This window comes from Balaenoptera physalus, assembly GCF_965194825.1.
Source record: "Balaenoptera physalus genome assembly, chromosome: 9".
Classification (NCBI taxonomy): domain Eukaryota; kingdom Metazoa; phylum Chordata; class Mammalia; order Artiodactyla; family Balaenopteridae; genus Balaenoptera; species Balaenoptera physalus.
This window is the reverse complement of record NC_138888.1, coordinates 8,331,851-8,350,751: the sequence shown is the minus strand read 5'-3', so window position 1 is coordinate 8,350,751 and position 18,901 is coordinate 8,331,851. Positions and strand designations below refer to the sequence as shown.

Genomic DNA, 18,901 nt, shown 5'->3' with positions numbered 1-18,901 from the left:
AGGGCTGCCGTGTGTGGCACGGCGGTTGGCCACAGAAGGCCTCGGCCATGCTGAGCTCGGAGCTGCTGCAGCTGCGCCAGCGGCCCGCTTCTCGGCGGAGCGCAGCTGCTGCTGCTTCGCCCGCTTGCGCTTGGCGGGGTTTCGGGGCGCTTGGCGGGGTTTCGGGGCGCCTGGCTAGGTTTCGGGGCGCTTGGCGGGGTTTCGGGGCGCCTGGCTAGGTTTCGGGGCGCTTGGCGGGGTTTCGGGGCGCCTGGACGATCTCCCCCTTCCGCTCGTTCTCCGGGCGGCGTTTCGGGTTCTCGGCGCGGCGCTGCTGCTTCTCCTGCCGGCGCTGCTGCTTCCCCTGCCGGCGCCGCTCCTTCTCCTCCTCCCGGTGCCGGGCGAAGTCCTCGGCCAGCTCTGTCTCCTGCCGGTCCTGCATCTTCCGCGGCCAGGATGTGCGCAGGGCCTTGTCCTGGACCATCTGGGAGACGCTCTTCTTTGAGCGGTCCTTCCACCCCCGCCCGGGCCTGGGCTTCCCCTTCGGGACTTTAGGGACCTCCTCCTCCTTCTTCGGTTTCTTGGACGCTGGGGCCTGGGCTGAAGACCCTTCTCGCTTCTCTGGCCCGAGGCCGTCTCTCTCCGGCTGCCCGGCCGGCGGGGGCTTGCTGGGCTCACGCCGATCCCCTGGGGAGCCGGGCTCTGGGGTGTCAACCCTGTAGTGCCTGAGAGGGCTCGGGACCCGGGTAGGGCTCTGGTGACCCCGGGCCCGGCTGCAGCTGATGTCGGGGGGACCCCGAGCGCGGCTCCTCCTTAGTCTTGGGCAACTCCGAGTCCGCCTCTTCTTGGTCCTGGGAAAACTTGGGCGACTCCCTACTTGGCTTTGGCTGAAGCCGGAGGGATTCAGGACTCGATTCCGGCTGTCTTTGGGGCGACTCCAGGCCTGGGTCTCGCTGACGCTGGGGGGACCCTGGGCCCGGCTCTGGCCGCTTTCGGGGGGACCCCAAGCCTGCCCCCTCCCGTAGACTGGGTGATCTTGGGCTTGTCTCCGGCTGATGTCTGGGAGACCCCAGTCCGGGTGGCCGCACCCTCCGAGGAGACCCGGGCTCCCTCTTTTCTTCTGGGTTCCACTCGAGCTCCACAAGGGCCCGTCTGGCCCGCAGAACTGAGGTAGGGTTCTCGGGGGACTCAGGCTTTAGGCCTTCCAGCCGCCGGCTGCGCCTCCGCGGCATATCCATGGCCCGGCCAGAGTTTCTAAATCTAACAGTTACTTTTAAAATCTTATAATTATACAATCAGATCCATAATTACTAATTAACATGAGATTTTTGAAGATGCATGGTAACTAAATAACCCCTTTAGGATTTTAAGGCATTATATGCGACTATATTTTTTAAAGGCCTCTTTTGGCATAATGTGAGTATTTCTGGTACCCAGTTTTATCAGACTAACCCATATAAAGGGATTTAAAGCGAATGAAGAATCCATAAAAGACATATGAAGAGAATGGGAAACACACCCAGTGCTTAAACAGCTAACATGAAAGAGACTATTTTATTATATGTATTCTGGAAGATAATATCATAAAGGGTTTTTCAGGCAGTAAAAAAAAAAACAAAACAAAACAGTAGATCTCTTTCTATAAATAAAATCTTGCACATACCCACAGCATGTAAAACTGAGGAAGGTCCTCCTGTTGGTGCCCAGATGGGGCCCAGGTCCAGCTGCCATCCCCCATCCCTCTGAGGTCCCGACTTGGAATCCCCAGCACTCTACAGGATAGAGTTTGGAACCCTCTAGAAGCTCCTGCTCTGCTGTTCTCCATATGCATTCAGAAGTCCATGAGTAAATGGATTTAAAATGTGAGAGGAGAAACGTTAGACACCATAAAGGATTTTCAAAGCATTGAACTGAAGGCCCCAAACAGAATTCCAGTGGCTTCTAATTGTTGATAAAAGGAAGTACAAAAAGCATCCCCTTTAAGGCCACTCATGATCTGGGGTCAACCTCTCTCTCCAGCCCAGTCTTCCGCCATCCAGCCCTGCACCTTGTACCACGCTGTAACCCTCCGCTGTCCTGTCTGCACCCACCTGTGGCACTGAAATGGGGAGAGTCTGAATGGGATGCGCTGTAAGAATTACATTGAATTTTGAAGATTTAGTGTGAATAAGGAACGTATCTCAATAATCTTTATATTGGTGGCATCACATTTTTTTTTTTAAAGATTTATTGGTTGATTGATTGATTGATTGCTATGTTGGGTCTTCGTTTCTGTGCTAGGGCTTTCCCTAGTTGCGGCGAGCGGGGGCCACTCCTCGTCGCAGTGCGCAGGCCTCTCACCATCGCGGCCTCTCCCGCCGTGGAGCACAGGCTCCAGACACGCAGGCTCAGCAGCCGTGGCTCACAGGCCCAGCCGCTCCGCAGCACGTGGGATCCTCCCAGACCAGGGCTCGAACCCGCGTCCCCGCATTAGCAGGCAGACCCTCAACCACTGCGCCACCAGGGAAGCCCGGCATCACATTTTTGACATATTGGGTTAAACAAAATATATTACTAAAATTACTTTTACCTGCTTCTTTTTCCTTTTTTAGAAAAATGTAGCTGTTAGAAAATGTACCTTACATATATTGCTTGCATTTGTGGCTGCTTCCAGCCAGTGGTCTGGCTGGTAACACAGGTGGCCCTTCTGGGGTGTCCACGGGCAGTGGGGGGGGAACCATAGAGAACCAAAGTACGTGCCCCTAGTGAGGCAGAAATGTGGGGCCAGTTGTCTCTAGGTCTCCCGAGTTTATAAAAAGACGTTGGACATCTGGTTGTAAATGTGTGTGGGGAATGAGTTGTTCATGAGTGTGCATGAATTTTCCAAACTTTTAAAGGTTGGCAACTATTCCATAATTTTAAAAACTAATCTAGCACAACACCGTTCAAGCCAAACAAAATATGTCAGGAGCCAGACCTGGCCCACAGACCGCCAGTATGTGCGATGCTCTTCACTCTTTCCATCTTCCCAAGGACTGTGCGTCTAGCTGCTTTGCCCCACGTCAGTTGGGAGGGCTTCCCAGGCCGGTTCCCATATCTTGCCATCCCCAGCATCGCATCTGTAGCACCAAATATGCTAAGTAGATGATTGTTAAATGACTAAATGAATGAATGCATTCTGGAATCTTCTTGCTTGGAGGTTCTTCAATGGGAAATATTTTTTCCGGGGTCTGAGTTGTGGTCCTGCCCTGAAGGGAAATGGGGAACCAGCTACCTTACCTCCCAAGACCCTTCTCATTTGAACAAACACTGCAGAACATCCATTTCTTGGAACAAAAGGAGTTCCTGAAGGTTCTTTTTGTGTTAGTGTTGAAAATATTTTAAAAAGTCAGAGAGTGTGTGATTCCTCCAGCTCCATTCTTCTTTCTCAAGATTGTTTTGTGTTTCCATACACATTTAAAAATTTTTTGTTCTAGCTCTGTGGAAAACGCCATTGGAAATTTGATAGGGATTGCATTGTATCTGTAGATTGTCTTGCAAAGTACGGTCATTTTAACAATATTGATTCTTCCAATCCAAGAACACGGTATCTCTTTCCATCTCTTTGTGTCATCTGCAGTTTCTTTCATCAGGGTCTTATAGTTTTTGGAGTACAGATCTTTTGCCTCCTTAGGTATAGAAAAGTATAGGTAACCCTTCCCTAAAAGGTCATAAAATTATTATACATCCATGTTTACTAAATAATTAACCTCTATTTTGTAAACCGTAAGAATCAATATTCTCAGATCATTTATATCAGAATATCAAGAATGCCTCTGAATTCTTGCAATCTGTATTTGAGCTAGGACCATATGGTGCATTGTGAAAGGATTTATTTAGACTATGTGTGAACTTAATATATGTTAATTAATAAAGCTGAATAGTTTTTAACATGTTTTTTGAAAAGTTGAAACTGAAATACTGGAACTTAATTTTTAAATGAGTTTTACCTGGAGCCACAGGACCTGGGGCAGCTTCCACGCTCCTCAGGGCCGGGGTGCAGGTGCATCTGTGGAGGAAGTGACTTCGTGTCCTGGTCTGTGAGCGGCCAGGTGCCCCCAGGCTGTGCGTGGCTGGCGGTGAACCCAGGTTGCTCAGGAGGCCATGCACCCCCTGCACCCTGAGTCATCGGATCCCGGTGAGAACAGGTGGACTTACACAGCCATACGCTTGCCAACATCCTATTTTAATAGTAACATATACACTACAACATTTCAGAACTCCTGGAGGTTTAAATTCTTCAGACGGTTTTTTTTTTCAATCTAGTGATTTACAATGTAACCACTTAAGTGTTAACCTTACTTTTCTGAGCCCCACGGCACAGTCACTTCCCTCACTGTCCTGAGTCCGTGAGAGGAGGAGCTGATACCCAAGCAGAGACACCGGCCGCGTGGCCTGAACGGTGCAGGAGGTGCAGAACACTCCAATCTGCATGGCCTCCTGAGCAACCTGGCGGCTTGCTGCCTGCGTTTCGGTACTGCACTAACACAATCAACTTTTGAATTTGAAAACTTTGCAGTTTTCAAGTAACAACAATAAACATCAATCAAAAATCCTAAGTACTTTACATCACCATGTGGGAAGCCAGCCAAAGTACCTACCAGGAAAACCTGGAGAAAAATAAGAAAATGGGCAAAAAAAGAGAAAGAATTAAAAACGGCTCTCTCTAGGAATGAAAAGGTAATCTAGGAACTTGAAAACGGGACTCCTGAGTACGTTTGAGAAAAGATTTGTCTTTCCAGTTACCAGCACATTGATCTTGGGCTCTGCATTTACTAAGTTCCTTCCAAAACCTTGCATGGACCTGAGCAACACGGTCACAAGATCACGTGTTTTTGGTAAAGTGCACACAAGTAGGATATTTTGGCTGCTCATGGCCAAGACCGTTGTCTCTCTGCCCTTCAGCTTCCCCCTTTGTCATATCTCCCCCCATATCAGGTGGAACTGGAAAGTCAGCGGGCCTGTGGGTGATCTGTCTAAAGAGAAGTTGAGTTGAGCTTAGTGAGATACATACATGTGTATCATTTCTCTCTCTCACACACACACGTATATAGATATATCTCACAGCCGTTTCCACGCACAATTACATCATTTCCAGCTGATGTAGGAGCAGCTTCCAGGAATTCTCCTGCCTCCCCCCTGCTGAGTCCCCCTGGTCAGACACAGATGTACAAAGACTCAGGAATTATTGCAACATGAATGTGAGCTCCAGTGCCTGACCCTGGATGCTCATGAGCAGTGGAGGAGAAACAAGGTTCAAATGTATAGAATCAGAAGTTACCCCACAGAAGTTCCTCCAGCATCAGGAATGAGAATTGGAAGCAGAGGATTTAGTTCTCCTTGATGCCTACTCAGAATTAAAATTCTCTCTTACCAGGATTATACTGCATAATGCAGTGTGTGGAATTATAAATACGTTGTGCAGCTTTGTTCTTCTTTGTTGGGAACAGTGCAGAATAGAATTGATCAGAGCTCCTGTGTTCAGGGATAAAGACACAGACGTAGAGAATGGACTTGAGGACACGGGGAGGGGGAAGGGTAAGCTGGGATGAAGTGAGAGAGTAGCACTGACATATATACACTACCAAATGTAAAACAGATAGCTAGTGGGAAGCAGCTGCATAGCACAGGGAGATCAGCTCGGTGCTTTGTGACCACCTAGAGGGGTGGGAGGGAGGGAGGCTCAAGAGGGAGGGGATATGGGGATATATGTATACACATAACTGATTCACTTTGTTATACAGCAGCAAGTAACACAACATTGTAAAGCAATTATACTCCAATAAAGATGTTAAAAAAATAAAAGTAAGGAGAAAAAAAAAAAGAACTCTTGTGTTCAGAGGGCATGAACTTGCAGCAGGAATCCAAAAAGTTGAGTGTGTCCATAACAGCCCCTAGGGAAAGGAAGATTGAGAGAGATTTTCCCAAGTTTGATAATCATCCAAAAACTTTACACGCCATCATCAAAAATGAGTTGAGAAGCTAAAGGAAATTTTTCTAAACTATCAGATGGTAAAACAACCAAGCTCAAAAGAAGATTGAAGTAGCTTTTCATTTTCTCTACAAAAAATAGTATAAAATTGTTGCTATATGAAGAGGTGATCAGGGTATGCAGCCAAGTGTCAAGCGCTCCCTTCAGCAGCACATATACTAAAATTGGAACGATACAGAGAAGCTGTTTTGTTCATGGATGTGTCCTCAGAGCCTAGAGCAAGGCCTGGCACACAGTAAGCATTCAATAAATGTCTACGGAATGAATGACCTCCAAAAAAAAAAAAAAAGAATATGCAGCCAAAAAAGTAGGAAAAGGGTATTACAGTCAGGCAGCTAATTAATAAAAATAGTATGATATTTTTCTAGGTCTAGACAGCTTTTTATTTGACAGCTTTTTAAAATTTGTAACATACTGTGGCTTATCTTCTCATTCCAAATTAATATTTTCACTATGTACCTAATTTCATGTTAAAATTTTTATATTCTTTTTCTTAAAGAGGACAACTCCCAAATTGTGTAAGCTTCAGGCCCCACGAAACCAGATCCGCCCCTGCCCTTGGGTGAAAGTGGAGATGACATTCAAGAGAAATGTGAGACACACATTTTCCTACTGGCGGAGGGGGAAAAAATAAGGTAAAAAAAAAAAAAAAAAATCCTAATGACAAAATAACTGAAGCAGGAAAATTTGAAAGTGGCTAAAATTCAGCAAAGAAAAATGAATCCTCTAGCCTATAGGTCTGCAACCTCCCTCCTCAGCAGGTTTTCTTCCAGCAGCAAGAGCATCCCCAGGGTTCAGCCTGGATGACAAGCACTAAACAGGCTTCCAGAACATGTCCACTGAATGTCCTAATTCAGAACCTGCCTCCCCCGCCCCTTGCAAGACCTCAGCCTGGCCCCTGGAGCTCCAGGCCAGATAATGAAATCCAGCCTCTGCCTTGTAGCCCTCAAAGATGGCTCATTCCCATAGGTAGATGCTGTTCCCCATGAATGAATGGGAAGCAATAGACTCAGGGTCTCAGGGCCTTACGATTTGTGTCTCTTCTACCCACCATGAGGATGAAGTTGTCCTGAGCCATTGATGCTCTATTCCATCGCTGGTTGTGCAAGGAGCAACCATGTTAAGCACAAAGTATCCCTTCCAGCCCAGGCCCTGTCAATACATACTTGACCCACCCATACATCATGTACTGTTTGATTTGCTCATGCAGACAGAAACGGAAACGGGCTTCCTGTCAAGACCAAAGCTTTCCCTCTCCCCAGCCCATCTCACTTGCTACTGGTCCTCATTTGAACTTGGTCTTGTCTTGCTAACTCTAGACTGTGGCTCTGACATCAGCTTCTGGCCTCTCTTCCGTCTTGGCAACTCTTCAGACTCCATTCCTGGCTTGGGAACCCTGGTTTTGCTGTGCTTAGTCTGCCTTCCTGCTCCCTCTCCACCCAGAAACAAGACCATAGGGCCCCACAGAGGTCCCTGCACCTCACAGAATCTCCCAGTCTCTGCCCTCTGCTCCTTCTCTGTGCCCTTGGCCTTGCTCATGCTGCAACCTTTGTTCCCAGGCCCTTCCTATTCTTCTTTCTCTGCCTGTTTGATTTTGAACGTTGATTCTGGGCTCTGGGTCGGCAGCCACGTCCCTCCTCCATGCTTGGCTAGCTCCCAGAACCCAGGCCAAGGCCAGATCCCTGGAGACCCACTGCCAAGGAAAGGAAGTTGAGCACACGCAGTCCAGTTTTGCTTTTTCCCTGTGTCTGAACTTTCCTGTTGCCCCAGATGAGCACACCCACACTCTAGACCCTACGCCACAGAATTTCGCTGACTCACCCTTTCCAACGGTGGGATGAGGACATTGGCAACTAACTTTATCAGGATAGAAGGGTTGGGAGTTATCTGGCCCAACACTAAGTCTGGAGCTATGACATCACCAGCACCCTGTAGGACCCAGTTTTGTTAACCCCTAGGTTCACCCAGCTCACTTCCCTCCTTGTCTAGAAACCAACCAGCTTCCCAAGACCAAAAACACGATATGCAAAAACTTTCAGGAGATTATGCGTGCTGCAGGCCTCATTGTCTGATTTAAGCTTTGTCTAGGAACCTCTGTGTAATGGCCAAGCCTGAGAACGTGGTCACACATGTGCATCCTTTCATCGTTCTTCATTTCCAGGTAGTGATGTATTTTTATGGTTTTTCAGAATGAGGAGGTACAAATGACTGGTGTAGTAAAGAAAACCTTCCAAACAGTTTATATTTAAAATAAACTTAATCCAAACACTTTGATATAAAGCAAATTAAGTAGAAAAAATATTTTGACAACAAAAAAAAATGTGGGTAATTTCCTAAACACAGCATTTTGTTTATTGCCGAAAGGTGTTTCGGTGTTTCATCAAAACTTGTAGCTATGTCAGAACTTGCAACATCAAGAAGGCAACTTCGAAGGGAGTGTCCATCAGGTACCATATCTGAGAAGTTAAGCTAAAAAGGCTGATAAAGAATTAAGATGAGATAATTCCAACTTCAAACTTTGAAATATCCAAATTCTCCACTTCAACTGGATTCCAACCAAGTGAAACGTATTGAGAAATTAGGTCTCGGTCTTCGTGAGACAGAGTAAAGCTGAGACGTATGGAGTGACAGGAGGTAGCAACTTCCTGGATGACAAACTTCCCCTGAGCTTTCTCCAGACTCTCATGGTGATGGGTCTCATCTGGAATTGCCACCAGTAATGAACAGATACCAAAAGATCACATCTGGTAAAAGGACCACAGGCCAAAGAGACGTTGCCAGCATGGGTTGGCCTGGATTTTGTCCCATGTTCTACCCTGAATTCCTTTTGAAACAGTGATCCTGTGTGAGGCATGGCTGTCCTCCAAAGACTTCAGATTTAGAAGTTGTATGATATTCCCTCAAATCTTGTTCTTTGCTCCTGTTACTAACTCATTTTGAACTGATTATACATTAATTGCTATAAGCCTTTCTTGAACAGTTGCATACCATGTCTAATCGCCCTTGTAGACATATGAGGGCTCTGAGGTTCTGGTTCCACTTGGGATATGATGTCCCCAAACCCAGAACTGAGCACGGGGTGGTTGCAGGGGATGGGGAGCAGCCCTTGATCACCAGATGCAATGTAAAGGGCCAGTGGAAGTCAACTGCATTTGGATAAACTAAAATCAAAGACAGGCCCATGGTCCAGCGGAGTCACTGACCCAACAAGGAAGGCAGGGAGGCAGGGTCCAGGTAATGGGATGACAATGAGGGTAGAGGTGGGTTCTGAGCAAAGGGTGAGAAGCGTAGTTTTAGCAGATAAATACTTCACAGGCAACTTCTCCAATAACCAGTCTCTTCTAACCTCATCAGCCTGTGACTATAAAATAAATTTGTCTTCCTTTTAGTAGCATATTTTCACTGTAGTTATTCCCTGGCGCCCCAACTGCCAGTAGTAGCATCTCCCAGTTACATCTTCCCAGATATTTTTTGGGCACTACCTATACTGGTTTATCTGTTCTTGGATAACAAATAATCACAAACTAGCAGTTTAAAAAACACACATTTATTATGTCACAGGTTCTGTGAGTCAGGAATCTAAGCATGGTTTAATTGGGTCCTCTACCTCAGGGTCTCCCACAGGCTGCAATCAAATTGTCAGCCAGGGCTGGGGTCTCATCTGAAGGCTCCACTGGGGAAAGATTCATACTCAAGGTCAAGTGGTTGCTGGCAGGGTTCAGTGCCCTGCTGACTGTTGGCCAGAGGCCACCTCAGTTCCTGCCACATGGGCCTCTCCAACATGGCTTCTTGAGGGCAAGTCAAGAATGCAATAGGGTCTGCTAGCAAGACAGAATCACAACCTTATATAACCTGATCAGAGAGGAGACTCGCCGTCACCTTTGTTCTCTTCTCTCGGTTAGAAGCAAGTCAGTCAAGGGGATGGATTGCATAAGAGTGTAAGTGCCAGGGTCATCGTGGGCCATTTTTGAAGCTGCCTTCTACATCCCACTACCAGAATGAGTTGCTAAGGCCCCCTGGCTTCTTCCCTGGCTCCCACTGCTGCCTTGGTTGCTGGTGGCCCCAGGGAGACCACACTAATGCTCATGCTCCCCACAGCAAGAGTGAGACAGGAGTCTGTCCACGGTGACACTTTACCAAGAGCCCTTGGGATTAGAAAAGCACAGCTCAGAGAGTGGCCCACAGCTGCTCCTGGAGGGTGTGCTCTCAGGGTCCAGACACAGGCCCCAGCGTGACCCCAGGGGTGCCCTACCAGACAGCCCCCACCTGGATCCCAGCCCACAGCCACGCGGCAGGCCCTGGATCCCACCCACCCCCAGAACTGCCGCAACTCTCCCTCGCTCACAGCCTTCTTTCCCCAGATGTCTGACCCCAGGATTCACCTTTCCTCTGATGACCGGGTTGGGCACACCCATTCCCTTCCAGTGCAAAGTCCCTTCCCACCTAAAGTGTGTGGTCCGGCTCCATGGTCTCAACAGGACATTCACGGTCCATCAAACACTCCAGAGCAAGAAAGTCCAGAATCATCCACCACCCATTCCTGCAGCGCTACTTATTCAGTCTTAGAAAACACCACGCAGAAGACATAAACCTCCAGCCCAGGGTGTGAGCCACGCCGTTCCCATCCTTCCCGTACTTTTCCCTCCAGGGTCAGAGGAAGAGAAGATCAGCCAGATGTTCCCACTGCCTTTGCCTTTAGCTCCCAAGTTCTTGGGAACAAGTGCTTGGGCACACACACCCCTAAGAACAATAATGCTCGGGCATAAGACAGCCCAGCTATGGGGGCAACGGTGCCAGTGATGTGCTCAGATGATATTGTTGAACACAGCATCTCAGCCTGGAGCATCTTTGTTTGGGTTACGTTGCTGCATTCAGGGATTCCTCTGGGCAATGGGTAGGCAGTCTTTCTGTGACCAAATGTCTCTAATAGAGATATTCTGATCTCTACCTCAAAAAGCAAACAACCTTTTTGGCTCCTAAAGTTTCTGTCTTTTCAGCTTCAAAATAATGCAGTAGTTTAGTCCCCACCAGGCACTCTCGAACGATCCCCAGAGTACGGGGTGATGAGGATGCTTTGGAGACCCAGCCGCGTTATTTTCTTGGGTAGCAGGTGCTGTCGTTTGTTTTCATTAGGATAAAGCAGCCCTTTAACATACTTGGTGGACCCTTACTTCTCCCAAACTCCAAGTGGTACTTTCTTCTGCTGTTCTGGGATGCAGTAAAGGAGTCTAGTGGTGTTTGTGCACCCAGTTCAATGCAGAGATAACATGTCAACTGGCCATTGTCATCACCACCATGACAGGAAGGCAGAGTCCATGGGCGGAGCAAGGCACACGCGTCTCCCGGTTGGGTGGAACTGCCCCCTCCTCTGAAATGTCACACACCTCCTGCCCCACGCTTGCACTGCCCAGGACAGAGGAGACTTGACTGATAGACGCTGCCCCATCATCCATCCTCCGATACTTCAGAAGGAGCTGTGTTCCGCAGCGTGTGTCACTTTGGATGGTGAGAGGGTAGTTAGGAAGATGAAGAGGAGGCGGTCGGGGGATTCTTCTCTGTGGTCGGCGTGCTGGAAGGGGACCCACACTCCGTTTTAGGGAGGACTCTTGTCCCAGTTGTGTGGAAGGTCTAGAAGGCAGAGAATCTTGGTGGGGAAGGGTTGAGGAATAATATTTCCCACTTTAGCTTGGCCTGTGAGAATGAAACGATGCCAGCTGAAAGCACTGCCAAGCACAAATTCATACACTTCAAAGAAATTTTTTATTTTTTCAATCAGAAGAGACACGAAATTCCAGACTCTAGAATTTTCAGTTCCAAATTGTTGAATTGCTGAGGTTGCAGTCTTTCCGAGAGTCTGTTTGGAGAAAGCAGCAAACACATGAAAAGGAAAAACTGTGTTTTACCCAAATGAGCTCCCTGAATTTGCAGAGTATGTTATTAAGCAAAGCCGTGTTGGGACAGAATCAGTTCACATTCTTAAAGGGTGACGCTCTGCGACGCTTCAGTCTCAGGACTGGCAAAGCTCTGGAGAAACGACAGAGAAGGAGAACTCAAAAGTAACCGAGAATCTGGAGTTTAACGTGGGAAGGAAGAAAGGCAGGCGCTTCTCAAACGCTTGGCTTACTTTGCTTACTTTCTGCTGGCGTGAAGCGGAACGCCCCGGATCCACGCGGGCAGCCCCGCGGCTGGCCGGGGGCCTGGAGGAGCTGGCATGGGGTGGAAGCCCCCCTCACCCCACCGATCGCATGCCCCAGTGCGGGAAGCAAACCGCACAACTCTCCGAGGGGCGCCTCGCGCATCCAGCTTTAATGCCTCTGTTGATATTGACGGGACACTTCCTGGCACATGGAGCACCTAAGTTTGAAATTCATCCTGCCATGAGCATTAAACAAGCACCTATGGTATACCAGTCAGAGAGTCCTCAGGGAACTTTCTGGGGAAACATGTGAAAAGAACAGTCTAGAAGTCCCAGCTCTCTGGGCTGTTGAGCCAGGGAAGGGGCCCCTGCAAGAGCACAGGGCAGCACGGGTAGAGTGGGGTAACCTTGCTCAGCCAACAGCACAAGAGGGCCATTTGTGTTTAGGATGTTCCTTTGCATGTAGGACTCTTGGTGGTTTTATTCCCAAGTGGCCTTTACTGGAAAAAGAAAAAAGACTCTAGTGATCTATAATTGCTGTGTAGGCATCTTGAAACTCAGGCAGACATTCAGTGAGTAATTGTATGGGTCACTTGCTGTGTGTTTGACACTGCGCTAGGCACAAAGAACTCCACAAAGTCAAAAAGAGAGAAAAAACTACGTAAGTAATAAAGTCACTGAGCCTGCCATCAGGGTGCTTCCAGTCTAGTGAGGAAACAGCCCTGAAAGGCTGCATGACGCCATGCAGATTGCTATAGAAAGAGGCTGGGCCATTTCCTTTGCTGTGCAAAAGCTTTTAAGTTTAATTAGGTCCCATTTGTTTGATTTTGCTTTTATTTCCATTACTCTAGGAGATGGACCCAAAAAAATATTGCTGCAATTTATGTCAAAGAGTGTTCTGCCTATGTTTTCCTCTAAGAGTTTTATAGTGTCTAGTCAAGTGACAAGACTTTTCCAAAGGAGTCAAAACGTATGGAAAAAATGGATTAGAAACAAAACAGCTTTAATCCATTTTGAGGGTTTTTTTGTTACTTTTTTTTTTTTTTTGTGGTACATGGTGTTAGAGAATGTTCTGATTTAATTCTTTTACATGTGGCTGCAGAATGGAAGAAAATATTTGCAAACGATGCAACTAACAAGGGATTAATTTCCAAAATATACAAAACAGCTCATGCAGCTCAATATAAAAAAAACCAAACAACCCAATTAAAAAACAGGCAGAAGAGCTAAATAGACATTTTTCCAAAGAAGACATACAGATGGCCAACAGGCACATGAAAAGATACTCAACATTGCTAATTATTAGAGAAATGCAAATCAGAACCACAATGAGGTATCACCTCACACCAACTATCATATGATATCACTTATATGATGAATCTAAAAAAAATGATAAAATGAACTTATTTGCAAAACAGAAACAGACTCACAGACATAGAAAACAAATTTATGGTTACCAAAGGGGAAAGGGGGGCATAAATTAGGAGTTTGGGATTAACAGATACACACTACTATATATAAAATAGATAACCAACAAGAACCTACTGTATAGCACAGGGAACTATACTCAATATCCTGTCATAACCTATAATGGAAGAGCATCTGGAAAAGAATATATATATACATAAATATATATATATATTTATATATATATATATATATATATATATATATATACACACACACACACACACAGAGAGAACTGAATCATTTTGCCGTACACCTGAAACTAACACAACATTACAAATCAACTATACTTAAATTTTTAAAAAAAAGGAAAGAAAAAGATTGGGTGAGAGAGGAGGCTCAGAGGGAGAGGGAGAGTCAGCAGAGGTGAGCTTGAAATGCCTCCTAAGAGAGCATAGAGTGTGCCAGGAGGGGTGCAGGGGGGCTGGCAGGGAGGAAGTGGAGATTCCACCAGAGGGCGAGGGGGTGGCAGGGCCCTGGCAGGTCCCAGGATGTCTGGGCAGGTGTGGTGTTGGGGCAGGGAGTGGGGTGTGGGTGGGAATGAGCTTGAGGAGGGACAAAGTGAGAAGGTAGATCAGGAGGGGCCAGGTCCTGGAGGGGAAGGGACCAATCCAGAGGTTATGGATTTTCTGCTTCAGGCAATGGAGAGTCAATGAAGGGCCAATGAAGGGTTTTAAGCTGAGGAATAACAATATTTGCTTTTTAAAAAAATGTGTATTCTTTTCTTGAGTACAAAGTAATGCCCACTCATTGAAGAAAACTTGGAGAGTGCAGAAAACACTAAGAAGAAAGTTGGAATGAATAAAATTTATCGAAAATTAGAAATCGCAATCCCACCACCTAAAAAGAATGATAAGCATAGTAAACTGTGAGCATCTAGTGTTTTCCTTGCTGTCTTTTATAGATAATGTGGTTGGGGGTTTTGGTGGGAGATGAAGAGGTGAGACCCCCTGAGAGGTCACCTCATCAGTCAAGGTGAAAAGAAAGAAGAAGGTAGCCCAGGGGAGGGCGGAGCCTCACGCCTAGACTTTCAACAAGGTTCCCAAGGAGTTGCAGTTTACCTTCTTCCAGATGAAGACAACAACATTCATAGGCAGCGTTACCTGAGAAACTCAAAAATACTGTGAAAATATTTTCAACAGCCAGAAGCTCTTACTCGTCTTTTCATCGGTTTCCTTTTCATAATGTCTAGAACACTGGGCTAAGGAAGGGAGGGAAGAGAATTAAGAGGTGGGAACCCACGGATGCTGTGACAATTCTTAGAGGCTTGTGCTAGGTGTGATGCTGTGTGCATCCCCCGCATCACGCTGGGCCAGTGTTACCAAAATGTCCATCCCTCGCTAGCATTTTCTCACTCATTTGTCACTTTGTTTATTCTGTTTTGTTTGTTGTTCGTCTCCTCCAACTAGAAAGTAAAATCCTTGGACAGAGAAGTGTTTTTCTTGTTTAACCACGGAATCTCTGTGAAAGACCATCCACACCTCAACCGGCTTGCTCTCTGGTGAATCGGATGGGATAGGACTTACAAAAACATCAAGCACAGTCCAGTGTAGGGCACTGTTTTTACAGTGTTGCTTCAGCTGGCTCTTCACTAGCTGAGCCCTGTGCTCTCCAGACATTTATCCAGAAGCGTAACTGGGGAAAGAGTCGGGCAATCAGCTGTTTCCAGTTGGCCAGGTCTTCTAGGGCTTTCACTGAACTGTTGGGCTTTCTGACCTCTGTTTCCCACAGGAGGCCTGGAGTCCCTGTAGGTCTCGCAGAGTTCCAGTAGGATTTATTCAGGAGGTGCCTGTGCTATTTAATGTTGATAATGAACCCCCCCACTTCCACTGGAGAGCCAGTGTACATGGAGGTCCCCACAGCAGATTGAATTCCTCAAAGGTGGCTGAACCAATACACATCCCATCCCACACACTCAGGCAGTACGATCGACACATCTGCAAAGCGGGGTGGGGCGGGAGGTCCATGTTCCCTCCCCTCGAACCAGGGCAGACCTTGGTGACCGCCTTGGCCGGTAGAACACAGTGGGAAGGGTGCCACAAGCCTGCCAAGGCCAGGCGTAAAGGCATACAGCTCTGCCTGGCTCTCTCTCTGTCTTGAGGTGGTCACACTTAGCAGCTGGTCATCCAGGCCACATGGGGGTGAGAGTCACATGGGGGTGTCCTGGCCCACAGCCCCAGCTGGGCCCCCAGCTAACAGCCAGCATCAATGACCAGATATGAGATTCATGAGCCTTCGGATGATTTCAACCCCCAACCTTTGAGTTTTCCATCTGAGACCCCAGGAGGCACAGAGCAGAGACAGGCCACCTTGCTGTGCCCTAACTGAATTCCTGATGCACAGAAACTGTCCTAAATAATAAAGGATAATCGTTTAGGCCACTAAGTTTTGGGGTCATTTGTTAGGCAGCAACAGATAACTAATACACTGCCTTCTCGAGACCGCACGGTTTTCACTCCCAGCATATGTGCACCTCAGTATAAGAAATAACACAGATAGGGGGGTCGACCATCTGGCTAGAAGAAGGGTCTAGGGGATTTGTATCAAAGCTATGCTTGCTTCCCGAGCACACTATTTTCACGTGGGGTGACTGAGGTAGGACATGATGGAGACGTTCGTAGTTAGAGTCACAATACCTGTGCAAGCATCTCTGCAGTTGAGCAACCCTGTAAGTGCATTTAGCCCATAACTTCCATAACTTGGTGAAAGCAGTCCGAAGCTCTTCTCATTGATCCCTAAGAAGTGCTAAATAAGCTGCTAACTTGAGAACTAGACATATTCTTGGGTCTATAATGTTATTGGGGTCCCCAGTGAATGGAAGTGGACCTACCCTATCCCCACTCCCACCCCCATATGCACTGGACCTCCGATTGTGTCAGTGCTGGAAAAGGTGCCAGCTCCATCTTTGGAAGTGCAGGCCATTTTGAGGACTATGAAAAGACAAGTAATGACCGCCAAAGTCTGTGTTAATGTTATACATCTGGAATAAAACAAGAGGAGGGTGGGCGACATCATCCTAGCAGTCAAGAAGCCCAGAGAATAAATGGCTTCCACAAAGTGTTTCCTTAGATGCCTGCAAGTCTCAACGCTAGCGAAGTAGCCGTGGGGATACAGGACTTGACGAAGGGCAAGCCCAGAGTGTATCCCATTTCTGTAAACCAGCGGCCTCCCACATGTTGGCCTGCACACACTGAGCAGTGGGCTTGGATAGCTTGCTCCACTCTGAGTCTTTTCTTAGGAAATAGCAAGACTTTTCCAAAGGAGTCAAAACGTATGGAAAAAATGGATTAGAAACAAAACAGCTTTGGAGAAGGGAGAGAAATAATGGAGCCGTGTCTTATTTGTCAAGCTTGCTTCCTTGAGGACACCTTGCTTGCTCCTTGATGCTCACAGCTTTCCCCTCTGGGTAAGAAGGCAATTCTCTCTGGTTCACCCTTGAATGAACCGCAGTAAAAAATGTCTGGGGTGGCAAGTGTCAGGCTGATGTAAGGGGAGTAGATAAATGAGAAATGCAGGGTTACACCCTTTCCAGGGAATGTTTGAAAATGTGCCATCGTTCCTGAAAATCTATGAACTGCTTTCAACGTTTGAGAATGAAGAGGGAAAGTCTAGAGCTCTAAAAAGGGAAAGGGGGTACGTTTAGGGCTAGGGGAGCCTTGCCTTTGTATATTTAAATGGCTGTTGTGATCACGGGTACTAAACTTTTTTTCTCTCTATGAGAAAGCTGTGGGTTTTGTTTTTTTAAAAAAGGAAGATCACGCCGTCTCTAATTTTGTTAGGGGAATAGCCTTTATTATAAGAATACTTGTGATTTACCTAAAATGGGTATTACAGACTGCAAAATAGAAAATAGATCTTTCTGATATCCTGTTGCGGCATTTCACCTGAGTTTAATCTGATTACTAACTTTAGAGCTGAAAGCTTTTCGCCACTCGGAAAATACAACTCCACAAAACCATTGCTGAGGGAGGGGAATGATTCCTGTTCAGTGGACCTACAAAAGACAAAGTCAAATTGGAAAACCAGGAGACAGATAGCCAGGGTCTTTTCTAAACTTTTCAGAGAACAGTGTTTCTGATTAATCAAAATATAGATTCAAATCCAACAAACATTTTTGAGACCTCTTTTGTGCCAAAAATATATATGTATAATATGTAATATATATATATATGTGATTTATATATATGAGATATATATATATATGTATACCACACAGACACACACACAGATATAATACAAACAAACAAGAAAACAAATTGAGGTGAAGAAAGCTTGACAACAAGGTAGGATGGATTAAATCCCACAAGTAAGGGAAACCCTCATTACCTCTAGAGATTTGATGAGTATCTTAAAGGTAGAAAATTATCATGCCCTGAAGAATACCAGCCCCAGCTGTGGATTTCAGCCAACCCTGGCCAAGTAAAGCTGTGATGTGTTTTACTCTAGTCATTTACTGAAAACACAAATCTGCAGCAAGTGTAAATTACAGGAGCATCCAAAACAAATTAATAAGAGGCAGCCAGACCGAACTCTCCACGGCCTCTCCAGGCTGCAGCACTGATAAACTGCCCATCTGCAGAGGTCTGAGCATCCAGCGATCAGCATTTTCACATCGGCGGCTCCTGACTGCTTCCTGGTTGTCTGGCTTGCTGGACTGGAGACCAGAGTTAGGAAAATCTGATTTCTCCTGCCGCCTTCATCCCTAACCTGGGCATCCTGTTTTTCTTCCTATTCTCTACCAACTGGAGTAATGAAGTAAAATATGCCCACAGTCAGCCAAACCACAATGAAGTCTGATGGTTGGAAAGTTCTTGGCTGTGAAGTGCTATCCAGGTCTCAAAGGTTATAAAAACTGAGATTTAATCCACAGAAGAGTGGTCAGGACAGAAGGCAGAGTACCACATTCTTTAGTTACATCCTCCGATGTGATGAGGAAGAAAAAACGGCGAGATCTTGGAAGCACAAGGGTGGAGTGATTAAATTTGGAACTGGCTACTGGATCCAGTGCAAAAAAAAAAATAGGGGAGGGCCTTATACAGAAAGTGTGAAGAATTCCAGGCTGGAGAGAGCGGGGCATTAATCTAAGCATGAGGCCCTTCTGAGCGGGGGCCTGGGTGATGGCACAGACCACATTCCACAAGGCCAGTCCTGCACAGAATCAAACCAAAAGGGAAATGAATTTCTGATGCTTATCGTGAGGTGCAGCTGATGCACGAGAGCACGGGTGGCGTGGGGAGAGCGAGCATCAGCCCCACGAGGGCAGGGATATTCTCTCTACCAATCAGAGTGCGCTGGGTAAGGAAACAATC

The 18,901-nt window shown here is 46.7% G+C and overlaps 1 long non-coding RNA gene and 1 pseudogene across 2 annotated transcripts in view; both read right to left on the bottom strand.

The window, feature by feature from the left end:
- Window positions 1-18,901, bottom strand: part of LOC309667320 — a 220,272-nt gene that overhangs the window by 104,325 nt on the left and 97,046 nt on the right. The gene's annotated exons all lie outside the window — the stretch shown is intronic.
- LOC309667378 (coiled-coil domain-containing protein 86 pseudogene) overlaps window positions 215-18,901 on the bottom strand; it is a 307,112-nt pseudogene continuing 288,425 nt past the window's right edge. The window contains exon 2 of the transcript XR_014268480.1: window positions 215-3,918. The product of XR_014268480.1 is annotated as a coiled-coil domain-containing protein 86 pseudogene (transcript). The remainder of the gene's footprint in view (window positions 3,919-18,901) is intronic.